General features: G+C 42.1%; 1 long non-coding RNA gene and 1 pseudogene across 2 annotated transcripts in view; one reads left to right on the top strand and one right to left on the bottom strand.

Annotated features, from left to right (window-relative positions):
- Positions 1 to 23361, bottom strand: part of LOC110255501 (uncharacterized) — a 44839-nt gene extending 21478 nt beyond the window's left edge. The window contains exons 1-3 of one of the 2 annotated variants that reach the window (XR_014816123.1): positions 23263 to 23361; positions 21248 to 21348; positions 20486 to 20956 (exon numbers count right to left, since the gene is read on the bottom strand). This is a non-coding gene — a long non-coding RNA (uncharacterized LOC110255501). Of the gene's footprint in view, positions 1 to 20485; positions 20957 to 21247; positions 21349 to 23262 lie in introns of those variants that run through there. The other variant, XR_014816124.1, reaches the window with a different exon arrangement.
- LOC100622054 (large ribosomal subunit protein uL22m pseudogene) lies at positions 19776 to 20404 on the top strand (annotated as a pseudogene).
- Positions 23362 to 25515: the final 2154 nt, after the last annotated feature.

Here is a 25515-nt window from a genome sequence, read left to right as displayed (position 1 = left end):
TTAGTCACCATGCTGCCTGTTACCTCCCCAGGACTTACTTATTATTATTATTATTTTGTCTTTTTAAGTCTGCACCCATAGCATATGGACATTCCCAGGCTAGAGGTCAAATCAGAGCCATAGCTGTTGGCCTATACCACAGCCACAGCAAGACCAGATCTGAGATGCATCTGTGTCCCGCACCACAGTTCACAGCAACACCGGATCCTCAACCCACTGAGCAAGGCTAGGAATTGAACCTGCGTCCTCATGGATATTAGTTGGGTTCATTACTGCTGAGCCATGAAGGAAACTCACAGGATTTCTCTTACATTAGAAGTTTGTACTTTTTGAACATCTTCTTCTAATTCTCTCTTCCCTCACTCCCTGACTTTTTTTTTCCCTTTGTGGTAAGAACTTTTAAGATCTACTCTTTAGCACCTTTCAAGTACACAACACAGTATTGTTAACTGGAGTCACTATACAGAGATTTTTTTTTTTTAGAGCAGGTATCACTTCCATTCTGGCGGCCTTTCTTACACATCTCACATATGAGATATTATATGTGAGATATAAACATAGTAATTTCATATACTGTGGAATTATTGCAACACTTAAAATCTAGTTTTGCATCACAGCAAAATAAGAGCCTGAGCTGTCATGTTCCCATAGGTGTGTCTGAAAGGAAAAGGGTGACCACATTTGAGTTTAGAATTAGGGAAGGAGAGACAGAGATAGGGAAGGCTATCAAAGCTACTGCCATTGTAGGTCCTGCTGCAGTTGCCCTGATAAAGTCAGGAGGAAGGAAGCCAGCCTGAGTCCTGGGTCTTGAACAACTTGATCTACTAGTGAGAGAGGAAAATAGAAGCACTAAAGAATGTATCAGCAAACAGTGTCTTAAGAACAGTTGAACAATGTTAACAGAAGATGAACCAGTTTCTGCTGTCAAGTGTTTCTAGCAAAAAAAGATGTGCCCTCCTGCTTTAGATGTAATGACCATGCTAAGAATGAAGAATACCTCACAGGGATATCTTTCCAAAGCCTTTAGGATGTGAGTCATTCTATCAGCATCTTGAGCAAAAGACAGCTTAGTTATGGAGGACTTGCAGAAAATGACATTTCATCCCCCAGTCTAGCTAACACAACAATTCCTTTAAAGGACTAGTTCTAGGATTTGTTACCAGTTAACGGTGAGAACATTCCCAGGACACAGGGACCATTTAACTATTTCACGTGGTCCAAGAGAAGCTGGCTAAAGAGTTTCCCTTCCTCTGTTTTCTTCTTACCCAGTGTTCCTTCTTCTCTGTTACACTACTCTCAAGAAAGGATTCCATCAATTCCTTTCTCTAAAGAGACAGAAAGAGAAAACAACCAACCAAGGTTGAATGTGTTTCCTTTCTCAGGGGCGTTCTAATTAGGGAGCTAAAGAATTAAACTCTACTTGTAGACTTTCAAGCATCAGCTAGCCCGGTGGGAAAGAATTTGGAGAGGCAAGGAGAACATTGTCTATTCTACCTAGTTTTTTCTCTTTGTCTCTAGCATGAGGCCCAGTGGGTCCCCACTTACTTGGTGGACATCACCCTTGCAGCCCTTCAGAACCCGTACTTGTCTATGTTGTCTTTCAGGGAAAATGGCACTGCTTCAAGGACTGGGTCTAATATGACTCTACAGCAGTTATACCTTTATATATACATATATGGCCATATATTTTTATTATACTTTTAAAATTATACATATGCAATTTTTTTAATGGCCAAACCTAAGGCATATGGGAGTTTCCCAGGCTAGGGGTCGAATGGGAGCTGTGGCTGCCAGCCTAAATGACACCCTCAGCAACACTGGATCTGAGCTGCATCTGTGAGCTGCATCTATGCTGCAGCTTGCAGCAATGCCAGATCCTTAACCCTCTGAGTGAGGCCAGGGATCAAACCTGCATCCTCACAGAGACTACATCTGGTCCTTAACCTGCTGAGCCACAATGGGAACACCTGTACTTTTATATTTAAGACACACAAAAAAATGGAATCACATTTACTCCTCTCTAAAAAACTATGAAGTCATTATTATCCCTGTTTCATAGATGCAGAAACTGAGGCTCAGATAAATGGCTTGTGCAAGATGAACAGATGGAAAAGATAGAACCAAGGTACTGAGTTTGGATTTAACATCCAAATCCATGTTCTTCCCACTCTGCTACAATGTGTCACAGTAACGACATCATTCTAAAAACATATTAGAGTGATGTCCAAATGGTTTCAAGAGACAGTTTCCCTGAAATCAACCATGACTCTGTGGTACCTCCATGGACACTCACAGGCCACTAAGATGGGCAGACAGGTGCTCTGAGCACCAGCAAGTGTGAGGCCCTGTAGAGAGCTCTTCTCCAATCTGTTGGGGCTTGTATGGACCTAGTCACCTGACCTACCCACAGAATTGGGGAATAACCCATATTCAGACATTTCCAAGGGCAAACTGGTTAGCTCACACTTACATGCGCACACACAAATGGTTTGCACCTTATGCTTTCCTTACTGGAACCTATTCCTCCCAATATCTCTTAGGAGACTCTTCTGGGAGAACAAAATAGGCACACTTGGAATCATTACTATATTTTAAATGACGATATTTTCAAAGGCACATATTCTGAATAAAGGATTATTTCTTGATTACTGAGTTTATTATATGAACATTCTTACAAATATATAAAAATACATAGCCATTCAGTTATGGTTCTGAATCAATTGCTATTATGATTATTTTTTTCCATAGCTAGCCACACAACGTATTTCTTGTTCATGCCACGATGTCTGTCCTGGTTCATTCAGCAAGTGGTTCCACTCCACACCATCACTCCAGGCTGACCGGGGTTTACCAACAGAGAGCTACACCTTCTGACACATACCATTTCATCAGGTGCCAAGGCAGAGAGAAAGCACTAGAGTGTCTTGCATTAGCCATTCGTGTTTCAGTTTCGAAGTGCCTCATACCATTTCTACCCCACAGCTCCCTGGCCAGAATGTTACATAGCTCTCCCTCAATTCTAAGGAGGAGGGAAATCGAATCCTCTCCTGTGTCTGGAAGGAGAGAGAGGCCGACAGGCGAGGCTCCTTACACAAGTGTCCTACCCCAGTTGCCCACCAAACAAAATTCTGTCCTTCCTCTAATTCTTATTCAGCTGAAATGCTGTGAGGCCTTCATTGTCTCTTCCCCAGATTTCAGGTCCCCTCCATGCTGTCAGCCCTCTGTGCAGACTGACACTACTGCAGCTGTTATACTGGATTGTAGTTGTAATTGTTGATTTGCATGTCCTGTAGAGGGAAAAAATCATGCCTTTTCACTTTGATATCCTCAGCTCAATCACTATCACTGTTATTATTTTGTCCTAGCCCGCGGCATGTGGCAGTTCCCAGGCCACAATCAAATCCACACCACAGCAGTGACCTGAGCTGTTGCAGTGACGACGACGGATCCTGAACCCACTGCACCACAAGTGAACTCCTGAGTTGCTATTTTTTTTTTTTTGTCTCTTTTAGGGCCTCACCTACAGCATATGGAGGTTCCCAGGCTAGGGGTCAAATCAGAGCTGTAGCAACACTGGATCTGAGCCACGTCTGTGACTTAAACCACAGTTCACGGCAACAGCGGATCCTTAACCCACTTAGCAAGACCAGGGATCGAACCTGTGCCCTCATGAATGCTAGTCAGATTCATTTCCACTGAGCCACGACGGGAACTCCAGTTGCTATTTTTTGAATATGGTAAAAATTACATGACCGCAGAGGGGTTTGGAACTATGCTGTATTTATAGCAAGCCAAGTGAACTGAAAATCTGACATGAAAATTGTTATCCTTATGTGAAAAACTTTAAGAAAATGTATTCTGATCACATAATTTTAGGATGTGATAGCAACAAAAACCTCTGATCCTCTGGTCATGGTCATTAGAATAGCATTTTAGAGACATCAGCATACCTAAATGAGACGTTGCATTTAAGGTATGACTCTTCCGTAATCGGTGTAATGCCGAAGGTTTGTGGCATCTGGATGGTCTACCACTGGTTTGCTAAACCTCCAAAATTCAGAGAAGCAAGCTTTGTTTTATCAGGTGGGGCTCGTGGCCTGAATGCCCCGCTAAAGGTGGGGTCACCAGCACAGTTCCAAGATGGCGCCACGGCTGCAAAGAATGTGAAATGACTCTGCTGTTAGCACTTTTTAACGTTCGAGGTTAGCACTTGTCATGGAATTCAAATGGTGCCAACCATCTTTTATTAGTCTGTCCCATGGGACCTTTATTGTTATTTTGAACGAGATCTATTTTGGTTTAATTCTATGGGAACCACACATAGTTTGTATGCTTGCCAGAGATTTATTTTCCAATGAGTATTACTCAATTCTAAATAAGTACATTATGCTGGGACATAGTAGTTCAATTAGGAACGCCATTTAAAATTATATAAAGTAGCCCTGACTTTTGTGTAACCCCAATAGTCTGGTAACTAAAAGTGAGTATGGGCTTTGCTTATTGTCTTTCAAAGAGAGCCATTTTAAACAAAAACATCTTCTTTTCAAAAGTCATTAAGAACTGATTTGTTGCAACAGTGTGGCTTATTTGTTGATTTACATCACAGCTTTGATTTGTACAGCTGCTCAATGTGTTTATTCATGCCTGAGACAAACATGATGTTGACTATAATAACTAGAAAATTAATATCACATGTCCCATCCATAGCAGAAAAAAGGAAACATTTTCTTGTGTAACTTTTGCTGCGTGATATATGTGGACATCTTGAACTTCTTTCCAGAGGCAGGAAAGACCTTTTGTTTTACTGTACTGAGCGTTAAAGGATGGAGAGTAAGACTATGTCTCTTTGACCTGAGAAAAGCAGAATATTTTGACTTGCAACAAAGGTTAACTCCCAGAACTGGAAGAAGAAAAAAGGGACCATCTTATTACAAGACAACCTCATTGCAAGGGCAATCTTCAAGTGTCTCAGACCCTGGGGGATCCACAGATGTTATATTCTATTCAGTGGAATAACAGAATCTTTGAGCAAAACTGTCTAAGCAAAGTCTACAGAAAATGATGACTCTTTATCAAAGCTTAAAAAAATAACAAAATTACAAAACCGCTACAAAGATGGTTGGCAGAATATTAAGGAAACAACTGAAGGGATTTTTAGTAAATATCATTTATTCTCTTGTCAAAAGAAAATAAAGCAGGGTTTTGTTCGTTTGGATGGTTGATTTAGTTTTTTTTTTTTTTTTTTTTTTTAATTTTAGAGACACACATAAACCATGGAAGACTATATGACTTAAAGTGGTCATGAAAGCAAGCATGTGCTCAAATATCTAAGTTATAAAATAAAATTTCACATTTTCTTATATTTTGTTTTGCTTTTTAAATGAAGGTTTTTTTAATGTTCTTCTTTACATAGAGAAAATGATAATGTTTATAAATAGTAAAGTTCCATAATCTTGACTAGATAACTATGCTGATATTAAAAAAAATTAAGTAATATAATCCTATGTTTTAAAAAATTCAACTAGTACTGGGAAGTGTAAACAAAAAATAAATGTATTCTCCCCCGAAACATTCTTCCCCAGTCATCAGCCTATTTTCCCAAAGGAGCGGGCGTTAGCATTTGCTTGATCATCCTTTCAGAAAAGGGAATATATCCTCAGACACAAACACACACACACACACACACACACACACACACTTTTTTTAAAGCAATATAGGTCCATGTTTTAAAACGAAATAAATATGTAAATAAAATAAACATATTTAAAAATATATGTATGCATGTGTATATATATATGTGTGTGTATGTGCATATGTATACAATCAAATTTTTCATGGCGTTATGTCGTTTCATTATATATTTTCAAAATAATATATTTGCAGATCTTCCCATATCAACAACACACAGAACTTTTAACAGCTGTGTTATTAGTCCATTATATAGTACACTGCAAGTTATTCAACCAGTCCCTTACTGATTAACATTGAAGTTGTTTTTATTTTTTGTGAATATATCTGTTATGAGTTGGAAGTTGAATAGCTGGTAAAAAGATGTTTACATTTTAAATTTTGATAGGGACTGTCTAATTTGTTGAATCAGTTTTCTCTCCCATCAGTATTTGAGAGTTACTATTTCTCTAGCACAAGGTATTACCAACATTTTATATTTTCTCTCAAGAGAAATTCAAATTATATCCCTCCATTTTGTTCTTTTTTAAATCAACAGACATTTTACTTCAAGGAAAATTAGAAGGTACTTGCTTTTGAAGCATGTGGTATCTTATTCCAGTGATATGTGGATGCATGAAGGAGAAAAAAAATCTTTTGATTTAGTAAGACTGGACTGGCAAATGTGGCTAATACCAAGTCAAACTTCGTAGACCAATGAATTTTAGGAAACTTAAAAGAGAAGATTAAACTTTGACTCTCCTGTGCAGCTGGGGGGAGGGGAGAATGGGAAGTTGTTGAATGGATAGAGTTTCAGTTTTGCAAGATGCAAAGAATTCTGGGAGTTCCCGTCGTGGCGCAGTGGTTAACGAAACCGACTAGGAACCATGAGGTTGCGGGTTCGGTCCCTGCCCTTGCTCAGTGGGTTAACGATCCGGCGTTGCCATGAGCTGTGGTGTAGGTTGCAGACGCGGCTCGGATCCCGCATTGCTGTGGCTCTGGCGTAGGCCGGTGGCTACAGCTCTGATTGGACCCCTAGCCTGGGAACCTCCATATGCCACGGGAGCGGCCCAAGAAATAGCAACAACAACAACAACAACAAAAACAAAAAAAAAAAGACAAAAAAAAAAAAAAAAGAATTCTGGAGATTGGTTGTATGATGTGAATATATAGTTAACACTATTGATCTGTGTACATAAAAAAGGTTAAGGTAGTGCATTTTATGTTATGTGAATTTTACCACAATTCAAAAAAAAGATAACATGCAGATTTATACATCTATATGGAAAGAAGACAGTTACCAGAGATTTAACCTCAAGGGTATAATGGAAGGACCTCTACCAGAAATCCAGGCAAGTGCTTTCAGAGACCAATGTCCATTACATAATCAGATAAGGCCCAGAATACAAAGATCCCTGGCAATGGACTCCAATTTAATATAAGGCACACATGGCTAATAGCAGCAGAGTAATCGCCCCTCTTCTGATCTAGAACAGTCACCCACTGTACCTATGATCACCAAGACATCTCCCCACCTGGGAAAGCACCTTTCTCCTGAGCCTGATCTAATGCATCTTCAAATAAACCTGTACTCATTGTCTTCAGTTCCCTTCTTCAATGACCAGATTTGGTACCTGGAGTTGAAGACGACACAGGCCCACCAAGAAGAGGACGACCACAGTGTGGAGTAAGGGGCTCTGACATTCATCATTGTTTAAAAGTACTTTTTAATACTTTTCTTTGTCATACCTCCCAGCCACTGTGTGAGAAAAACTAGAATGAAAGGAAGAGTGAAGTCTCCAGAATGGAGAAAATAATTACCTTGTCCACAAGGTCCTAATTAAGAGAGCAAACAAATCACTTATGAAAATAAAATGCACTTGTCATGGAAACATAACTCACAATGAATGTTAAGGAGTTATCTAAAGTGTTTGCCACACTTGATAATCCCATTTCTCTAGTCTTCAGTGGAAGTTGGACAGTTGCCTGCTGGCATTTGTAAGTCATAATTTAGCACAAAGCAGAGGTTCTCAACCTTGGGTGTACATTAGAATCACCTGGGTATCTTTTAAGTCTGGCATCTTGGAGGCATCCTCGACCAATTAATCAGAATCTCTGAGCTGGGTCTGCAGGTAATTCCAATGTGCAGCTAAGGCTAAGAACCAATGGCACAAAGATTCTCAACTTCAGTGTATATAATCCTTGGAGGATTTTCCCCTCCCTCAACAGAAATTTGGTTTAGTAGCTTAGGGATTCTTCCTAAGATCTGCATTTCTTACATGCATATGGCTCTGGTGCACACTTAGAAAAATACTACTACAGTGGCTGAAATTCCTAATATTCCATCCTAATCCTGAATGTCTTCTGCTTCTCCATAAACCTGGTCCCCTGGGCTTTATTAATAAGGCTATTTACCCCAAGCTAATAATTTTTATTGTTTTGCCCCTGGAATGTGACCCAAGATCTTCACACATCAATTGCAGTTAACGACGCCATATAATTCAATGAAATCCTGATCAAGGCTGAACAGAGTGGAAAAATTACATCCTAGTCTCTCCACGCCATGCTTTTGGTCGTAACTCCCAGAGTCATACTTTTAAAAAACAATGCAATATTCGCCACTATCATCAACATCAAAATGTATCATTAGGGTTGCTCTGCTGAGTCACTATGAACCTGAGAATATTTTTAAGTAAACTTTTACAGAATTAGGCCTCTGAAGTGCTTTTGCATTTTTTCTTTCAAAGTTTCGTGTTTATTAAATTTTACCATGATTATGTTTTACTGCTGCTCAACTAATCACTTCAACATCGTTGGCAAATGATGGGTACATATCTGTTCCATGTCTCAAGTCATCAAAAGCAACATGAAATATTCTGATGCTCAGTACAGATCCTGTACGTTTACACTTTTTACTTCCCCAAGGCTCACCTAGAACTCTCTATGACTGCTTGAATAATCATACCAGAATGGTCAGAGTCAGTACTGTGGAGTGAAGAGGGACTGGGCTTTGGGAATAGATGAACCTAGTTGAGAGTCCCTGCTCCAGCTGTGTGACCTTAGACAGCAATCCCATAGAGTCTCAATTTTTTTTTCTTCTGAAAATATGCAGCTAAAATACCTTTCTTGGTGGAGTAGTTTGGCAAAGATTAAATGAAATGCAAAAGTATTTAACGCCTTGGCTGACACACAGTAAGGTGCTTGATAAATAGTTTTTTTTTCTTTCATGCACTATAAGATCGATAACATGAACAGCTGAGGGTATATAGACATTCTTCTAACTCAATCAGCTCAAAGAATTATAGGAAAGGAAAAATAATTCAAACCAGGGTTGGACTAATCCTCAGAAGTTCACTCAACCAAGGGTGACTGGGTTAGCTCTAGCGTCAGGTGATGTTGGGCAAGGGGCACTCTGAGTCCTGGGTGGGAATCAAGTCAGGCGACATAAGGCCAAGGCCAAGAATGAGGCATGGGGTGAAGCCAAGAAGACCAACCTGAGCCAAAGAGAGGCAGAGGCCGGTGCTCAAAGGCAGTGGAGGTCAACACTGAGGGACAGCCAGCCATCAAGGAACATGAATAAGCCTAGAGGAGGCAAAGGGTCAGCCCAAGGAAGAGCCCAGGAGCCCAGGAGATCTGCATTGGTGAGATGGTGGAGCCTGTGCAAGGAGAGACTCTAGGGCAGCAAGGCCCAGGCTGAGGTCATCCAGGAGTCACAGTACAACCTTCAGAGTCAGTGAAGAGTCTGACTTGACAGCGTCAGAGGCAGTCTTGTCTTTTTATATAGGCTGGCTAAATTTTCTGTCCTCACCTTCTGGTAGGCTCTCTTTGGCATAAATGTACTCTCTACGATTAGGCGCTATGCTAGGACGTGTAGACTAATAATGTAACTCCAAAATGCAGCTTAGCACAATACAAGTTTGTTTTAAGCTCCTATCACAGTCCACCCCAAGTCTGTGCAGGTGGGTAGAAAAGGGCTCTGCTTCATGCCGCATTTGGCGACCCAGGCTCCGTTCATGGTGGCCCTGCCGTCTTTCAACAGGGATTCTTGACTTTTTTTTTTTCTTATTCATTTTTTGGGCATGAATTCTATTGGAACTTATTGAAGTTTTGTGGACTTTATCTCAGCATAAGGTTTTTAATTGTGTAAAAGAAAATGCATGGTATTACAAAGGAAACAAACTACATCAAAATACTGTTACCAAAATCATAAAAATAGAAAACTGTGAAAGAGTAATACATGTGCTTCTTTATCAGTGTGGGTCATTTTCCTTTTTTTTTTTAAATGTAATGATTTTTATTTTTTCCATTATAGTTGGTTTATAGTGTTCTCTCAATTTTATACTTATAGCAAAGTGACCCAGTCAGATATATATATAGGCGTGTATATATATATATATATATACACGCACTCACACACACACACACACACACATATATACATTCTTTTTCTCACATTTTCCTCCATCATGTTCCATCACAAGTGACTAGATATAATTCCCTGTGCTACACAGCAGGATCTCCTTGCTTATAATGTGGGTCATTTGTCACTTGGGGCATCGTCATGCTGGAGGACTTCCAGCACTGAGTGTGCACTGCTGACCCTGAATCATGGTCAGCACCACAGTCCAGCACTTACCAGGGTTTATGTACATTATTCTCATTATCTATTGCTGTGTAACAAACGACCCCCAAAACTTGGCGGCTTAAAACAACCTTTTTATCTTGCTGGGTAATCTGTTTAGTATCTACATGGCATCCCCTAGGGCAGCTAGGGCTTCCCGCGGGCATCTTCCAAGATGCCATCCACATTCACATGATTGGCACCCCAGTGCTCCTTGGCCCCCATGTCCACATGGCTAAGGCTTCGGCTTCTCACAGCATGGTGGTCTCAGGGTGGCAGCTAGCTTCTAAGAAAAAGCATTCCAAGGGATGGACGTAGAAGCTGAGAGTATAAATATGGATAATTTTCTAACTTAATCTAGTCTGTGAAATTATGAGAAAGGGAAAATAACTCAAGCTAGTATTGTACAAAGCCACAGAAGGTCACTCAACCAACAGTGACTAGGTCAACTCCAGCATCAAGGTGATGTTAAAGAGAGGCCATAATCTACTGTAAAAATAGTACTAGGGCTCACCTGCATTCAAGGGGGAACAGGCATGGGCCTCACCTCTCAATGGGAGGGATACCAAAGAAATGGTGGCCATCTTTAATGTCTCATATATATATACTTTATGACATGCTTTTATATGAAATCTCATTTAATCTGTGTAATAACACTATGTAGTAGGCCTCACTCTTTCCATTTTACTGATGAGGAGACAGAACCTCAAAGAAATTAAGTATTTTGTCCAAAGTCACAAACCTAGTAAGTTTGAAACTAACTAAGCTAGTCTGATTCCTATGACTGGGCTCTTAATTCCTGTCTATTCTGTCTTCCATTTGACTTTACTTGAATCTACTACTTGCAAAGCAACATGGAATCTATCAGAAAAGTAAAGCAGTAGTAGACTGTAGAAGATCTGTTGGTTGCCTATCCAACATTCATTCTCTCCCTCTTCCTAAATTTATTTGGGATAGCAAATCTCACCACCAAAGGGCCATAATCCACAGTCTGATTGATTGACTGATTGATTGTTAGGGCTGCATCCGCCACATATGGAAGTTCCCAGGCTAGGGGATGAATCGGAGCTGCAGCTGCCAGGCTACACCACAGCCACAGCAACCCACAGCAATGCAGCATCCAAGCTGCATCTGCGATTTATACTGCAGGTCACGGCAACACTGGATCCTTAATCCACTGAGCAAGGCCAGGGATGGAATCCCCATCCTCATGGATACTAGTTGGGTTCATTACTGCTGAGCCAAAATGGGAACTGCAATTGAAAGGCCCTTGGAGTTAGTCACAGCATCACAAGGAAGGCTAAGCTCAAAATCCAGGTGAGATGAAGAACCCAGACCATGCCAAAGGATACATGATAGAGACCTATCTGCTGTTCCCACTAAATTCTGGGTGTTCCTGTGGGCTCAATAGGTCACAGTTAAATTCTTAACTATTCCAGCTTCTTTGTTTCACTCATTCCAGGTTTAAAGTCATGAGTGGAATTATCTGATTGGCCAAGACTGATTTATACACCTGAGCCCAGTCTTTCAAGTATGGCGAAATCAAGGATTAGGATCTTCCACTGAGACCTATGTAATGGCGAATACCTCCCAATACAGGAAAGGGCTCCTTCAAATTCCCTATAAATGTCCACTACATCTGGTATACTGAGGATCAAGTGTGTTTACAAGTGTATTTATCACATAAGTTCTGCTGCATGTATTGGAGACCCAAAGTAACTGTGACTTAAACATGGGAAAAATTTATCTTCTCTCATGTTACAGTCAAGAAACAGATAGTCCCAGGGAGGGTATGGAGGTTTCACTCCATGAGGTTATTCAGTGCTTCAAGGTTTTTCTTGTCTTGTTCTACGATACTTAGGCTATTGCCGTCACCCACATGGTCCCTTATGACAGATCATCACATCCACATCCACACTGTGAGCAGCACAACAGACAATGGAGGAATGATGGGCATGCCCTTCCATTAAGACACATCCCAGAGCTGAACATATTTCCTATCACATGCAATTGGCCAGCTCTTATTTACATGACTACACTCAATTCTACGGGAGGCTAAACAATGCGATCTTTAGTCTGAACATCCATGTAAATATCTACCAATCAAGGGTTCCATCACTATAAGGGACAAGAGACACTGGAGGACAACCAATATTGAAGCAATCTCTCCTTCAACAAGAGCAGGTTGAAACTTAAGCATATGAGAGTAGGGGAGAATATAATAGAATTTTCTGGGAGGGTTGCTGAATGCAGTTACTTTAGAATGTGAAAAATGCCTCCAGATGTCTTTAAAATGGGACAGTTCTTTGTGTGTAATGAAATAGGTTGAGAAAAGGGACGGTTCATGCCAGGCTGTCTTAATGTTTACATTCAGAAATGACAAAGGTTGAAAAATAGGACTGAATGAAAGTTTAAAGGTCTTTCTCGGGGCAGATTGCTACACCCAGAATTGGATGCTTGGCAGAATGCAGCACGCCAGTCCAAACACTCCTCTGGGTCTTTTCAGAAAATGCAATGGCCCCTAAGGAGGTCAGAGAGGCCTTGGGGCTAGAGGTGATGTAGCAAATGCTGGGATAAATTAGCAAATGATAAATATAAGAGCAAATTGGGTGCAAGTTCAAAACTGTAGAAATATCATGGGGTTAGAGGGCACATGTACGTCTGAGTTATCTTGCAACATGCTCCTCCGGGCAAAGAGTAACGAGGCTCTAAGCTACTGGTAGCAAGGGCAGAGGGCAGTGTCCAGAGAGTGACAGTTGGGTCAGAACCTCCCAGGACCACTGCTGCCTGGCTGGCAGGCTCCTGGGCTGACTCTTCTGAACCACACTTTCTGAAATAGTCTAAAAGCCACTGATTTCCTAGGGGAGCAGCAGTGATTGCCTCATCTCTGCCATTGCATACGTCTCAAAAGCTTCTTACAGGTATTCTCTTTTCTTATGCTTTCAGGTTTATTACAAACATATACACGTCCTCCAAGCAACCTACGTGTATCACAGGGAGCTTTGGTTTAGTATTATTGTTTTTGTTGCCTTCTACTTTTTTTCCACATTATATAAATATTAATAAAAATATAGGAGTTCCCGCTGTGGCTCAGTGGTTAACGAATCTGACTAGGAACCATGAGGTTGCGGGTTTGATCCCTGGCCTTGCTCAGTGGGTTAAGGATCTGGCGTTGCTGTGAGCTGTGGTGTGGGTCGCAGACACAGCTCAGATCCCGTGTTGCTGTGGCTCTGGTGTAGGCCAGCGGCTGTAGCTCCCATTGGACCTCTAGCCTGGGAACCTTCATATGCCGCGGGTGTGGCCCAAGAAATGGCAAACACACACACACACACAAACACACACACACACACACACACAATATATATATATAGATAGATTCCTGGACTGATGTTAACATTTCTAATAATAATTATAGTATTAATAGTAGCCAGTATTTGTTTACTGACCTAGTGCTTTACATGTACGTTCAAATTTTTTTTTAAAAAATTGAGGTATAACTGACATACCCCATTATATTAGTTTTAGGTGTACAAAAGGATGGTTCTGTATATATTTTGGGAAATGATCACCACCATAAGTCTTATTCACATCCGTCATCAGATATACAGAATTTGTCCGAGAGTGTGTATGATAAAAACCTCCGAGATCAACTCTCCTAGCAATTTTCAAATATGCAATACAGTATTATTAAGGGAGTTAGTGCTCCATTTGCATAAAGTTTCAGTTGCCATGCTGTATATTACATACCCATGACTTATTCTATAGCTGGAAGTTTGTACCTTTCGTCTCCTTTCACTCATTTTGCCTGCCTCCAGACCCCACCTCTGGCAACCACCAATAAGTTCTCTGTATCTATGAGGTTGGTGCTTTTGTTTTAGATTCCACATATAAGTGAGATTTCATATAGCATTTGTCTTTCTCTGTCTGACTTATTTCACTTAGCATAATGCCCCCGAGGTCCATTCACGGTGTCACAAATGACAAAATTCTGTTCTTTTAATTATGGCTGAATAACCTTCCATTGTGTTGATATACCACATTTTCCATATCTTGGCTCTAAATAATCCTGCAATGAACACAGTGGTTTCTTTTTCTCCTGGTCTACTGCAATTCATTTAAATTGAGGAAGTCCAAAAAGATGGACTTCCAGAAAAAGATGGCTAAAGGACTATTTATTGCTTTTCCTAGTACAACACCACGTTCTAAATTCTTCCCTATTCCACCACTGAACAGCAGCAAATCAACAGCCTTGCCCATTGGTGGATGAATGCGGCATATACACACGATGGAATATTACTCAGTCTTGAAAAGGAGGGAAATTCTGACCTATGATACAGTGATAAACATTGAAGGCATTATGCTAAGTGAAATAAACCAGTCATAAAAAGACAAATACAGTATAATTCCACTGACATGAGGTACTAGAGTAGTCACATTCGCAGAGACACAAGGTAGAATAGTGGTAGCCAGGGCCTGGGGAGGAGGCAAATGGGGAGTTAGTGCTTCATGTGTACAAAGTTGCAGTTTTGCAAGGTGAAAAGCGATCTGCGGATGGATGGTGGTGATGGCTGTGCAACAATGTCGATGTACTTAATACCACTGAACTGTACACTAAAAAACAGTTGACATGGTGAATTCTGTGTTGTGCCCATTTTACCAAAATAGGAAAAATTTGGGAAAAAATATAAACAGCCTCATGTGAGATCTCCATGGATAAAACGGACTGGGCTTCTACACTCTTCTTTCTTTTCTAATACCTACCTTCAGACTTTTCAAGCAGTGTTTTCATAGCCCTCCCGGTTCTAAGTAGCTGCAAGAGCTAACGTATCACGTGATAGGTTCATACTCTCTTCGTGAGAATTTATTCAACCTTCCCTTGTGGTGTCCTTCTATCTTTGTATTTATTTATTTATTTGGCCACACCTGCGGCATACATAAGTTCCAGGGCCTGGAATCGAATCCAAGCCACAGCTGGGATCCATGCCACAGCTGTTGCAACACCAAATCCCTAACCTACTGTACCACAGCAGGAATTCCCCTATCTTTTTATCTTTTTCTTTGCTTTTTAGGGCCACAGCCATGGCATATGGATGTTCCCAGGCTAGGGGTCAAATTGGAGCTACAGCCTCTGGCCTACACCAGAGCCACAGCCATGCCAGATCTGAGCTGCATCTGTGATCTACACCACAGCTCATGGCAGTGCCGGATCCTTAACCCACTGAGCAAAACCAGGGATTAAACCCAAAACCTCATGGCTCCTAGTTGAATTCGTTTCCCCTGAACCATGATGGGAACTCCCCCTGTCTTTTTACCTTATTTTATTATTATGTCTGCAATGTCTGTCTCACTCAGATCCTGTCAGTGGACAAGAGCACAGGTTCTGCATTTAGACTGCCTGGATGGAATCCCTGCTTTACTGCTTATTTTCTGTAAGCCCTTGGACCAGTGACTTAACCTACCTATGTGTGTTTCCTTCTCTGTATAATGGTGATGATGATAGTGTCTAGGCATGTGAGCTTTAAATGATTTAATACACATAAAGAGCTTAGGACAGTACCTGTCACATAGCAAGCACTCAATGGATATTAGCTATTACTATAATAAAATTGACTATCATTATTTCCAGAAGTTCTTTCTGGGAGTCTTCAGTAGGAAGCACCTCTCGATGTTCTAGCTGGGCTTCCTCATTCTGGTAAGAATACTTCTCCTTACTTTGGGTAACTGCCATTCTAAGTGATTCTGTTAATCCTGGTCTCACCCAAATTGCAAAGCATTGGGTGGGCATTTAATCAAGGCCTGGCCTATCGTATGGTACTTCATCCCTCCAGGAGTAGAGACTGGTTCAAAGTGTGGGCCCGGGATCCAAGGAGAGCCAATCAGAGTTCCTCTTTGGTGGTGACAGGCAGATGCTAGAATACAGCAGTCCATGTTTCTGCCAGGTCTCCTGAGCTGAGACAATGAAAGCTTTGATATACAGGCAGCCCTCTTCCCTGTGTGCACAGAGGAAGCTCCTCTGAGATGGGAAGCAATAAGACCAAAACCCAAAAGCAAGAACTGAGAGATGTGGGGTGGGAGGGGAAGGAGAGATAAGGGCCTAGAACTTTGAACTGGGGAGCTGGGGGTGGGGGTGGGGGCAACCCTCTGTCAGATCTTATCCAAACCTTCCCAGGTCTGGAACCCCAAAGGGTGTCTTTTTGCTTAAGGTGGTTTGAGCTGAGCTGTTGCCATTGTTACTTAAAGACTTAAGGCTAAGATGCCCTTTACACTGAATTTGTCCTTTCTCCCTCCCTTCTCTTCCTTCCACCCCTTTCTTCCCAGACCCCTGAGTGACAAGGCCCTTGATCTGAATGGAGACTGTCAGACTTCCCTGTAGAAACCATTTCTCTTCTTTTCCTGTTCCAGGAGTTTTCCACCTCTAGCTAACTTTCCTGATTTCCTTTGCTGGCTTCACCAACTGTGACCTGAAATCCTTATTTCCTCCTTCTTCCAGTCTCTTCTCAAGGACTCCCTCTCCTATACATACCTTTGCTCTTCCCTTTTGTCACCTCAGACAACTTCTCTGTCTTCTTGTGTCTTCTCTTTCTTCCTCTTTTGCTTGTTTTCTGTATCTTTGCAGCTGGTACCTTTACACCATTCTTCTCCTCTGATCTTAATCTTGGGACAGCTGCACAAATGTGTTCTTTTTGGACGCAGACATCACATTCTAACCCTCCTACCCACCTATTTTTTTTTTAAATCTATAGAAGATATTGCTGAGTTATGTTTCATATTGAAGTGCTTCCCAGCTAGGCATTCCTCATCTCTGGCTGCAGTGAATTATCAGTCCCTAAATGATAAGTATTAGCAGTATCTAATTTCACTTTCTTCATGGCAATGATTCAGTTTCTTACTTATTCCTCCAATCAAACCTCAAACCAACCCCTTTATCTAGGGCTGTTAAACTCTCGGAGGTATTTATTTCTTTATTTTAGGGCCGTATTTATTTATTTATTTTATTAATTTATTTATTTATGCACGTGTGGCATATGAAAGTTCCCAGGCTAGGGGTCAAATCGGAGCTACAACTGCTGGCCACAGCCACAGCTTCAGGACCTGGGATCCAAGCCGCAACTGTGACCTACAGTGCTGCTCACAGCAACGCTGGATCCTTAACCCACTGAGTGAGGCCAGGGATCAAACTCACGTCCTCATGGATCCTGGTCTGGTTCATGACCGCCGAGCCACGACGGGAACTCCCTCTCAGAGTTATTTACATGCAATTCATACAGCTCTTTCTTAGATTACAATTCCAACTGATAAATGTAGCAGGAATGAAGAATACACAAAGTCAACATTAGGCAAATGCCTAGTAGTAAGGGTTGTAGGGAAGAACCATTGATAGATGCTAAAAAATCAGTGAGCATGCACCCGCATGTTCATTGCAGCACTATTCACAATAGCCAGGACATGGAAACAATCCAAATGTCCATCGACAGATGATTGGATTCGGAAGATGTGGTATATATACACAATGGAATACTACTCAGCCATAAAAAGGAATGACATAATGCCATTTGCAGCAACATGGATGGAACTAGAGAATCTCATCCTGAGTGAAATGAGCCAGAAAGACAAAGACAAATACCATATGATATCACTTATAACTGGAATCTAATATCCAGCACAAATGAACATCTCCTCAGAAAAGAAAATCATGGACTTGGAGAAGAGACTTGTGGCTGCCTGATGGGAGAGGGAGGGAGTGGGAGGGATCGGGAGCTTGGGCTTATCAGACACAACTTAGAATAGATCTACAAGGAGATCCTGCTGAATAGCATTGAGAACTTTGTCTAGATACTCATGTTGCAACAGAAGAAAGGGTGGGGGAAAATGTAATTGTAATGTATACATGTAAGGATAACCTGACCCCCTTGCTGTACAGTGGGAAAATAAAAAAAAAATGATACAAATAAATTATTTACAAAATAGAAAAAAAAATCAGTGAGCAAAGCATAAAGAGAAACAGGGTATTTCCATAGGCTCCAAGAATCCCCCCACAAGATATGTAATGGTTATAAAGTGGGAAATTGTCATGTTACACTAAAGAAACCTAGAAGACACCACCTTAGGCAGGTGATCAAGATGAACATCACCACGAATAAGACACAGCAACATCGTATAACCATGATATGCTGCACTAAGAAGTGTGCAATGTTCCATTGTAGATGTTCCTGCGAAAGATGCACAATCTCAGTTGAGTCATGAGAAATCATCTAACAAGTCCCAACTGAGACACATTCTGTAAAAGAACTGACCAGTCCTCTTCAAAAGTCTCAGTCATGCTAAGGAAAGACTGAAAAACACTTGCAGACAGAGGAGTCAGAAGAATGAAATGCATATTTACCTGGACTGGAACATGGGCAAAAAAAAGGACAGCTGAGGACAAGCGAAATTGGAGCAATGTCTGCAAGTTAGATAATGCTGTTATCAACGTTAATTTTCTAATTAGATAATTACATTGATTTACTGTCTGAGTTACAGCACTTGGCTCAGGAGTTTTAAAAGCTGCTCAGATGTTTCTAATGTGCAAAATTTGAGAAACACTGATCTCCCTATATGGCAAAGAAGGGGAGTCTTAAATATGAATAATGGCCCAGGAACTAGCTGCAGTTTGTCCCACTAGTCCTCTTATATAAATCCTTGCAAAGATTGCTACCAGCCACTTCCTCCAACACTTGGATAGAAGATGGAATGGACTTCTTATAGGTGGGGCACCAGCAGAGCAGAGAGGAGCCAGGTGTGACTGTGTCCCTTGTGCAAGTCTCCCAGCCCAGCCTCCTATCTGGCCACTGCTGTGATGACTAGTGTCCTGCGGTCCAATTTTTTTTTTTTTTTTTTTTTTTTGTCTTTTTGCCTTCTCTAGGGCCGCACCCTCGGCATATGGAGGCTAGGGATCTAAGGCTAGGGGGTCTAATCTGAGCTGTAGCCGCCAGCCTATACCAGAGCCACAGCAACGTGGGATCCTAGGCATATCTGCAACCTACACCACTGCTCATGGCAATGCCAGATCCTTAACCCACTGAGCGAGGCCAGGGATCGAACCCACAACTTCATGGTTCCTAGTCAGATTTGTTAACCACTGAGCCACTGATGGGAACCCCTCCTGTGGGCTTTGATGGGCCTCATGCAGATGCAGTTGAGCTTGTGCCATGAACAGCTCACTTCTGGCCCTGGGGCTTTGTTGACGCTGAGGCAAGGAAAGCCTATGGGAACCCACCCATGTACAGCCCAGAAGCGTGGGGGAGTTAACGGCCATCCCCAGTGTTCTCCCCTCCGTAGATGGTTCAGAGCATCCTCTGCTCTTCAAAAGGTCTGGGCAGGATGGAGCCCTTAGCCATGGCCAGCTCAGTTTCATATTCTTGTATTGTTTTTTTCTCTCCTTTTCCGTCCTGCCCTATTGCTCCCAGAATCACATTCCCAAATAAACAACTTACAAGTTTGAGGAGAGATGGTGGCAGTAAGACTGCCATGTTTTGGTGCATTATAGATGCAGAATCTGAGGGAAACTGGCCTTGGGGCTTCTTTCATCTCATAACACTTGGCCGCTATCACTTATTCACACAAGTGCTTCTTTTGAAATTTCTCGAAAATGGGAGAATAAGAATACAATGATTTATCCTCCACAACAGCTTGGAGAAACTCCTCAGAGACCAAATGAAACCAGCTGTTGTTGAAGAAAAAGTACAGCAAAGACAAGATGTGGTATTTGGTAAAACTGATGAAAGGAATGTCCATTGCCCAGGCTTGGGATCAGCTGGAATTCAGTGACCCAGAAGGGGCCCAAATAGTTAGAGAGGTTCTCTTGGAAGCACACAGTATGGCAGTGAGAGGCTGCAATATGGAATCCAGACCCAACATATTACAGCTGAGGGCACCTTAGGGCGAGGCCAGTACCTGAAACACAGCTGGTAGCGACACAGAGCTGGCTTTGGGATCATGAAGGTTTGTTGCCATCATTTTGGAAGTTGTTGGAAGGCCCCCCACCTCCACCTGAAGCACCAAAGATAGCGTCCCCCACCCCCCACCAAAGAATATATTCAGGAACTTTGCAACTGGACCATCACATTCACACTCTGAAAGGAGAATTCAGACTCCATGGTGTATATACTTTACTATTTGTTTCCTGAAAACCAACAAACCTTAAAGACAAATGCTTCTCATCAGGAAAAAAAAAACCCCAACAATAACTTCACCAGTTCCAAAGACTCCATTTTTCAGAGAACCAAGACTAAGGTATTTCCACAGAAACAACACTGATTCCATCCTGGCAACTCCAGGATGTCTGCTAAGAGTCTTTTCTGGTTTTTGCGCTCCTCCCCTCTTGCCTCCTCTTCTGTTTTATGGAAGGTGAAAATGGCTAGTCCAGTATCAGCTTGCTTTCCTTTTTGACCAGTCTTCCCTAATTCTTCAACTTCCCTCTGCTGTCCTTCTCTTTCCATGGCTCCACTGGTGGTTGATATCCCATCCTTACCAGCCCCTTGGCCAAAGGCAGCAGAAATCCAGCTGCTTAAACTGCTTTCCTGCTCTGCTTCAATATATATCCAGGAACATCGAAACTGGACCATCCCAGTCACTCTCTGTGATGGGAGAATTCAGACTCTACAGTGTGTATATTTTACCACTTCTTTCCTGAAAACAAACAAAACTTAAAGACAAACGCTTCTTTTATGAAAAACAGCCACAGAACAGCAAAAACCTTACCAGTTCCAAAGGCCTGATTTTTCAGAGAGGCCAAGATACTTTCCATGAAAACAATAAACGGGCTGCTTAAACGACTTTCCTGCTTTGCTTCAAAAGCTGTTGCTGCTATTGCCCTTGCCACTGTCCTTCCCTCCTCTAGCGCCTGCCTGTGTGTGTCAATTGGCTCTGGTGACCCTTTCCTTCTGACCAGTCCACCGGCTCTGAGTTCCCCAACTGTACCTTCAGGACTTGCAACTTCCCTCCAGTGGGTCATCACCTCATCAGCTTCTTTGCACACACGCCACTCATGAGGTCATTATCCTTTGGCAAGGGCAGCAGTGCTGTGGGGCAAATAGGGAACGAATCAGTGAAGTGATAGTCCCTAAGTGCTGTTTGACTTCTTCCAGATGACAATAATGGGTTGATTCATTTGATAAACGTCTATTCAGTGCCCAACACATGCCACTCCACTCATTGTTTTTTACTGCTGGGTATGTAGCAGTGAATAAAACCAACAGAAAGTCCCTGCCCACATGCAGCTTATATTCCAATGAATAGGCAGCAGCTGCAGCTCTGATTCAACTCATAGCCTTGGAATTTCCATATGCTGCAGGTGCAGCCCTAAAACAAAACAAAACAAAAAAAAAAAAAAAAAAAAAAAGCAGTCATTTTCCATTATACCTTTGCAGGGAATGGGGGGAAATTAGTGATAGAAGTGGGACTGAAATATTATATCTCTCTTTCCTTCTAAAAATAGTTTATTTTTTTTCTTACTGTATACTGCTTTTCTCTATAACTCTTTCCTTAATGGTGGGCATAGCATGTATTCTACACTTTATAGCTAAACTCTTATTAGTCTTCTTACTCAATATTAAAATTTGTCTTTGACCCATTACCCCAGTTACCCTGGGTTTTTCTCCATTGAGAGAATGCTCGATACCTAAATGGGCTTTAGTTGTTAACTATTAAAGGCTGGTCAGCTTACCTTTCCCTGCCTTGGCTGAGCCACACACCCTGAAGGGCAGGAATTGGCATTTAGAGCAGGGCTGAGGCTCAGTTTTCCACTGTTTTTCCCTCTGAGCTGCAGCTCTTTTTCATTGATATCTCTGCTTTTTTTTTTTTTTTTTTTGTCGTCTTAGGGCTGCACCCCCAGCACATGGAGGTTCCCAGGCTAGGGGTTGAATCGGAGCTGTAGCCGATGGCCTACACCACAGCCCCAGCAACAAGGGATCCGAGGCACATCTGTGACCTATACCACTGCTCATGGCAAGGCCAGATCCTTAACCCACTGAGTGAGGCCAGGAATCGAACCCCCATCCTCATGGTTACGAGCCAGATTAGTTTCTGCTGAGCCACAACAGGACTCCTCTTTGTGGTTTTGAAAATACTTTGCCACATTCTCAGAACTGTAACTTACTATTTATTAGAGCAACAGAAGGAAACGCTTCCTTAGTAACAGCCTGCTTTAAAATCATCATTATTCTTATTAGAGGGACAATTAGTTAATGAGACTAGGGATATCTTTGATATCTGGGTAGGAACAGTTCAGCTTCATAGATGAGCAAGCTGGTTCAGAATGAGGCCAAGGGAGACGCCGTCTTCTCTAATTTCCCCCCATTCCTTGCAAAGGTAATGGAAAATGACTGCATGCCTTTTTTTTTTTTTTTTTTTTTCCCCCTTTCTTTTCAGGGCCACACCTGCAGGGTCTGGAAGTTCCAAGGCTATGAGTTGAATCAGAGCTGCAGCTGCTGCCTATGCCACAGCCCCAGTAACACCAGATCCAAGCCACATGTGCGACCTAAATGGCAGCTTTCGGCAATGCCAGATCCTTAACCCACTGAGTGAGGCCAGGGACAGAACCCACAGCCTCATGGATACTAGTCAGATTCTTAACCCGCTGAGCCACAACTCCCTGAGTGCTTTTTCTTTTGGACGTGCGTGCTCTTTGGGAATTTGCTGTTGTTTTTGAAGGTGAAGGCATTTGTACAGTAGGCTCCAGATAGAATGCTATCCAACATCTGTTTTCAAACATAATTTGGGGAAAGGGCATCTCCGTTTCTTGATGGATTTGAAAGATGGAGAACTCACCAGCTGACTTCTTTACAAGTCAGTCTATAAGCCATCCCTCCCCTCTTTCTGCGGCTCACATTCTGGTTACTTGAGATGATTTGAGGGCTGCAAGATCTCCTCCATTGGGAAGAGTTGGTCTTTGAAAATTTGCCTTTACAGATTGGTTCTGTTGCATTAAGAATTACCTTTATGTTATTAATATCTTCTAAAATATAAACATTCTTTGGAAGGTGTTAGGAGAATGGTAGTTTTTCCTCTACCATTTTAGGTTCTTGCTTGGCTGAGAACACCTAGTAATAAAAGGCAGATGAGCAAGAAAAAAAATTTAACTACATACGTACTTAGGTACATACATGCTGGAGTCCCACAAGATATGACTCAAAGAAATGACCCAGCATACATTTTAGACAAGAAAACAATTGATTTGTAAAGAATTGACAAGACAAAGGGGGTAGTAAAATGACGAAGTAACAAGGTTTGGTAGTTCCCATTGTGGCTCAGCGGAAATGAATCTGACTAGTATCCATGAGGATGCAGGTTTGACCCCTAGCCTCGCTCAGTGGGTTAAGGATCTGGAGTTGCTGTGAGCTGTGGTGTAGGTCATAGATGCGGCTTGGATCCTGCCTTGCTGTGGCTGTGATGTAGGCCAGCAGCTGTAGCTCTGATTTGTCCCCTAGCCTGGGAACCTCCATGTGCCCCATGTGTGGTCCTAAAAACCAACCAACCAACCAACCAAACAAACAAAAAACCCATAAAAAATAAAGAAGTAACAAGGTTTATATAACCCTCTTAGCCCTGCCTGTGGTGATGTATCAGGATGCCTTCTGCCTTCCAGGTACAGAGTCCCTTTCACAGGGGAGATTAAGCTCCTCTTTCAGGGGGACATTGGTGGGTCGGTATTCTTCCTGCATCAGCTCTCTCTCACGTACTTTAATTCAAAATAATCAGTATGCCAAAGTGGCATATTTGGGGGTGATATGTTCTAAACCCCTACAGAGATAACACATTGCTTTCTTTATACATTAGTGAGTTTTATCATATCAACCTCTCAACTTGAAAGAACTGAGTAGAATGAGCCCTGAATATCTGTCTTTTGCGGAGGGAGGCAGAGAGCCTTGAACAGAATGAAGGACAGGCATTGAGAGGAGATATGAGAGTCCCAAGGACCAAAAAGAGGCTGGGTGGCCTTGTGTGATAAACAGGGACGTCACTAGGGTGAGGCTGGGAAGGGAGGAGAGGCCCCTGAGGGTTGTCTTTTCTGTCCTAAGGATTTTTTATTTTTTTACATTTAAACTCACAGTGTTTTCTTTATGTCATGTCCTAAGGATTCTGCTGGCTCTCCTTGCTCTGTGGACACGAAGCGGCAGCGCTGCTTCTGGCGGGGAGCCCCTGTACCTCTACTCCCCTGGGTACACCGTGTCTCTCCACCTTTTGTCCTCACTCTGAGTTAGTCCAGAAGCTCAGCTGCGTTGGAAGATAGGCAGTAATGACAGATTGGCTTAGTTATGGCTGATTTTACTTTTGTTTCCTCCAATAGCAGGGTAAAGTGGCAGCACGAAGGTTTTAAACAAAAAGTTCCCCAGAATGTGCAAGGGCTCTGCCTTGCCTCCCTTTATCTTACAGAGGCCTTGCTAGAGTTCAGTGGTCTTGCCAACCTGCAAAGATGCCTTTTATGCGCCAAGACAGAAAAACCTTACATTAGCATACTATCCAGGAAGCTACTTCTCTCAGACCTTCTGTCTGGGTTTACAGCCTTGAAATTGTTACTGCATCAGCCCTGGGACTAATCTCCCCTTATCTGTGCTTAGGCTTCTGGGCTGAATCTTCCATTTATGTCCACTAGGGATGATGCCCACTACCCAGGCCCAACCCTTCAGGGGTGAGATGAACTTCTGTGAATAACAGTATCTCATTCTAGTGGGAACTAAACTGGACAGAGAAGGGAAGAATATTTGCTGAGCTTTCTGGAACAGGGAAGCTTCTAATACACCCCCTGGGAGAGGGAGGGCTCCAGGCAGTGTTTCTTTTAAAGTCTATATTTTTAAAGTTAATGGAAAATGACAAAATTTCATATGGGTTATAAAGCTTAAAATAATTTCCCAGTGCTGTGACATGTGTTGAAGGCGGTAGTCAGGATGTTTGTAACGTATTCTCTTTAATTTCATGGATCCTAATTTCGAATGTTTGGATTTGCAAGCCTTGAGGAATACAGATTGCCTTACAATTGGGATTTTTAGAGCTGTTTTGTTTTTCATGTCAATAAACGTTTAAAAATACCTCTGGCAGTCTAGGGAATTAGCTTCTGTAGTTGGAGGGTGAAGATGTGATGACGGTTTTTCTTCTTTATAACGTCCCCTGTCTTTTTAGAACAGGCTGTGATTGTGGGTGGATTATTCTGATGCTGTTGCTTTGTCCACAGAGTGTGTAGCTGCTTGCAA

The sequence above is a fragment of the Sus scrofa genome, chromosome 9, assembly GCF_054392235.1.
Source record: "Sus scrofa isolate SSC_HxYL_T2T_F1_AM1 chromosome 9, Sscrofa_HxYL_maternal_Yorkshire_Landrace_v2.0, whole genome shotgun sequence".
In the NCBI taxonomy this organism is placed as follows: Eukaryota; Metazoa; Chordata; class Mammalia; order Artiodactyla; family Suidae; genus Sus; species Sus scrofa.
Note: the sequence above shows the minus strand (reverse complement) of the source record. Positions and strands in the feature narration are given on the sequence as shown.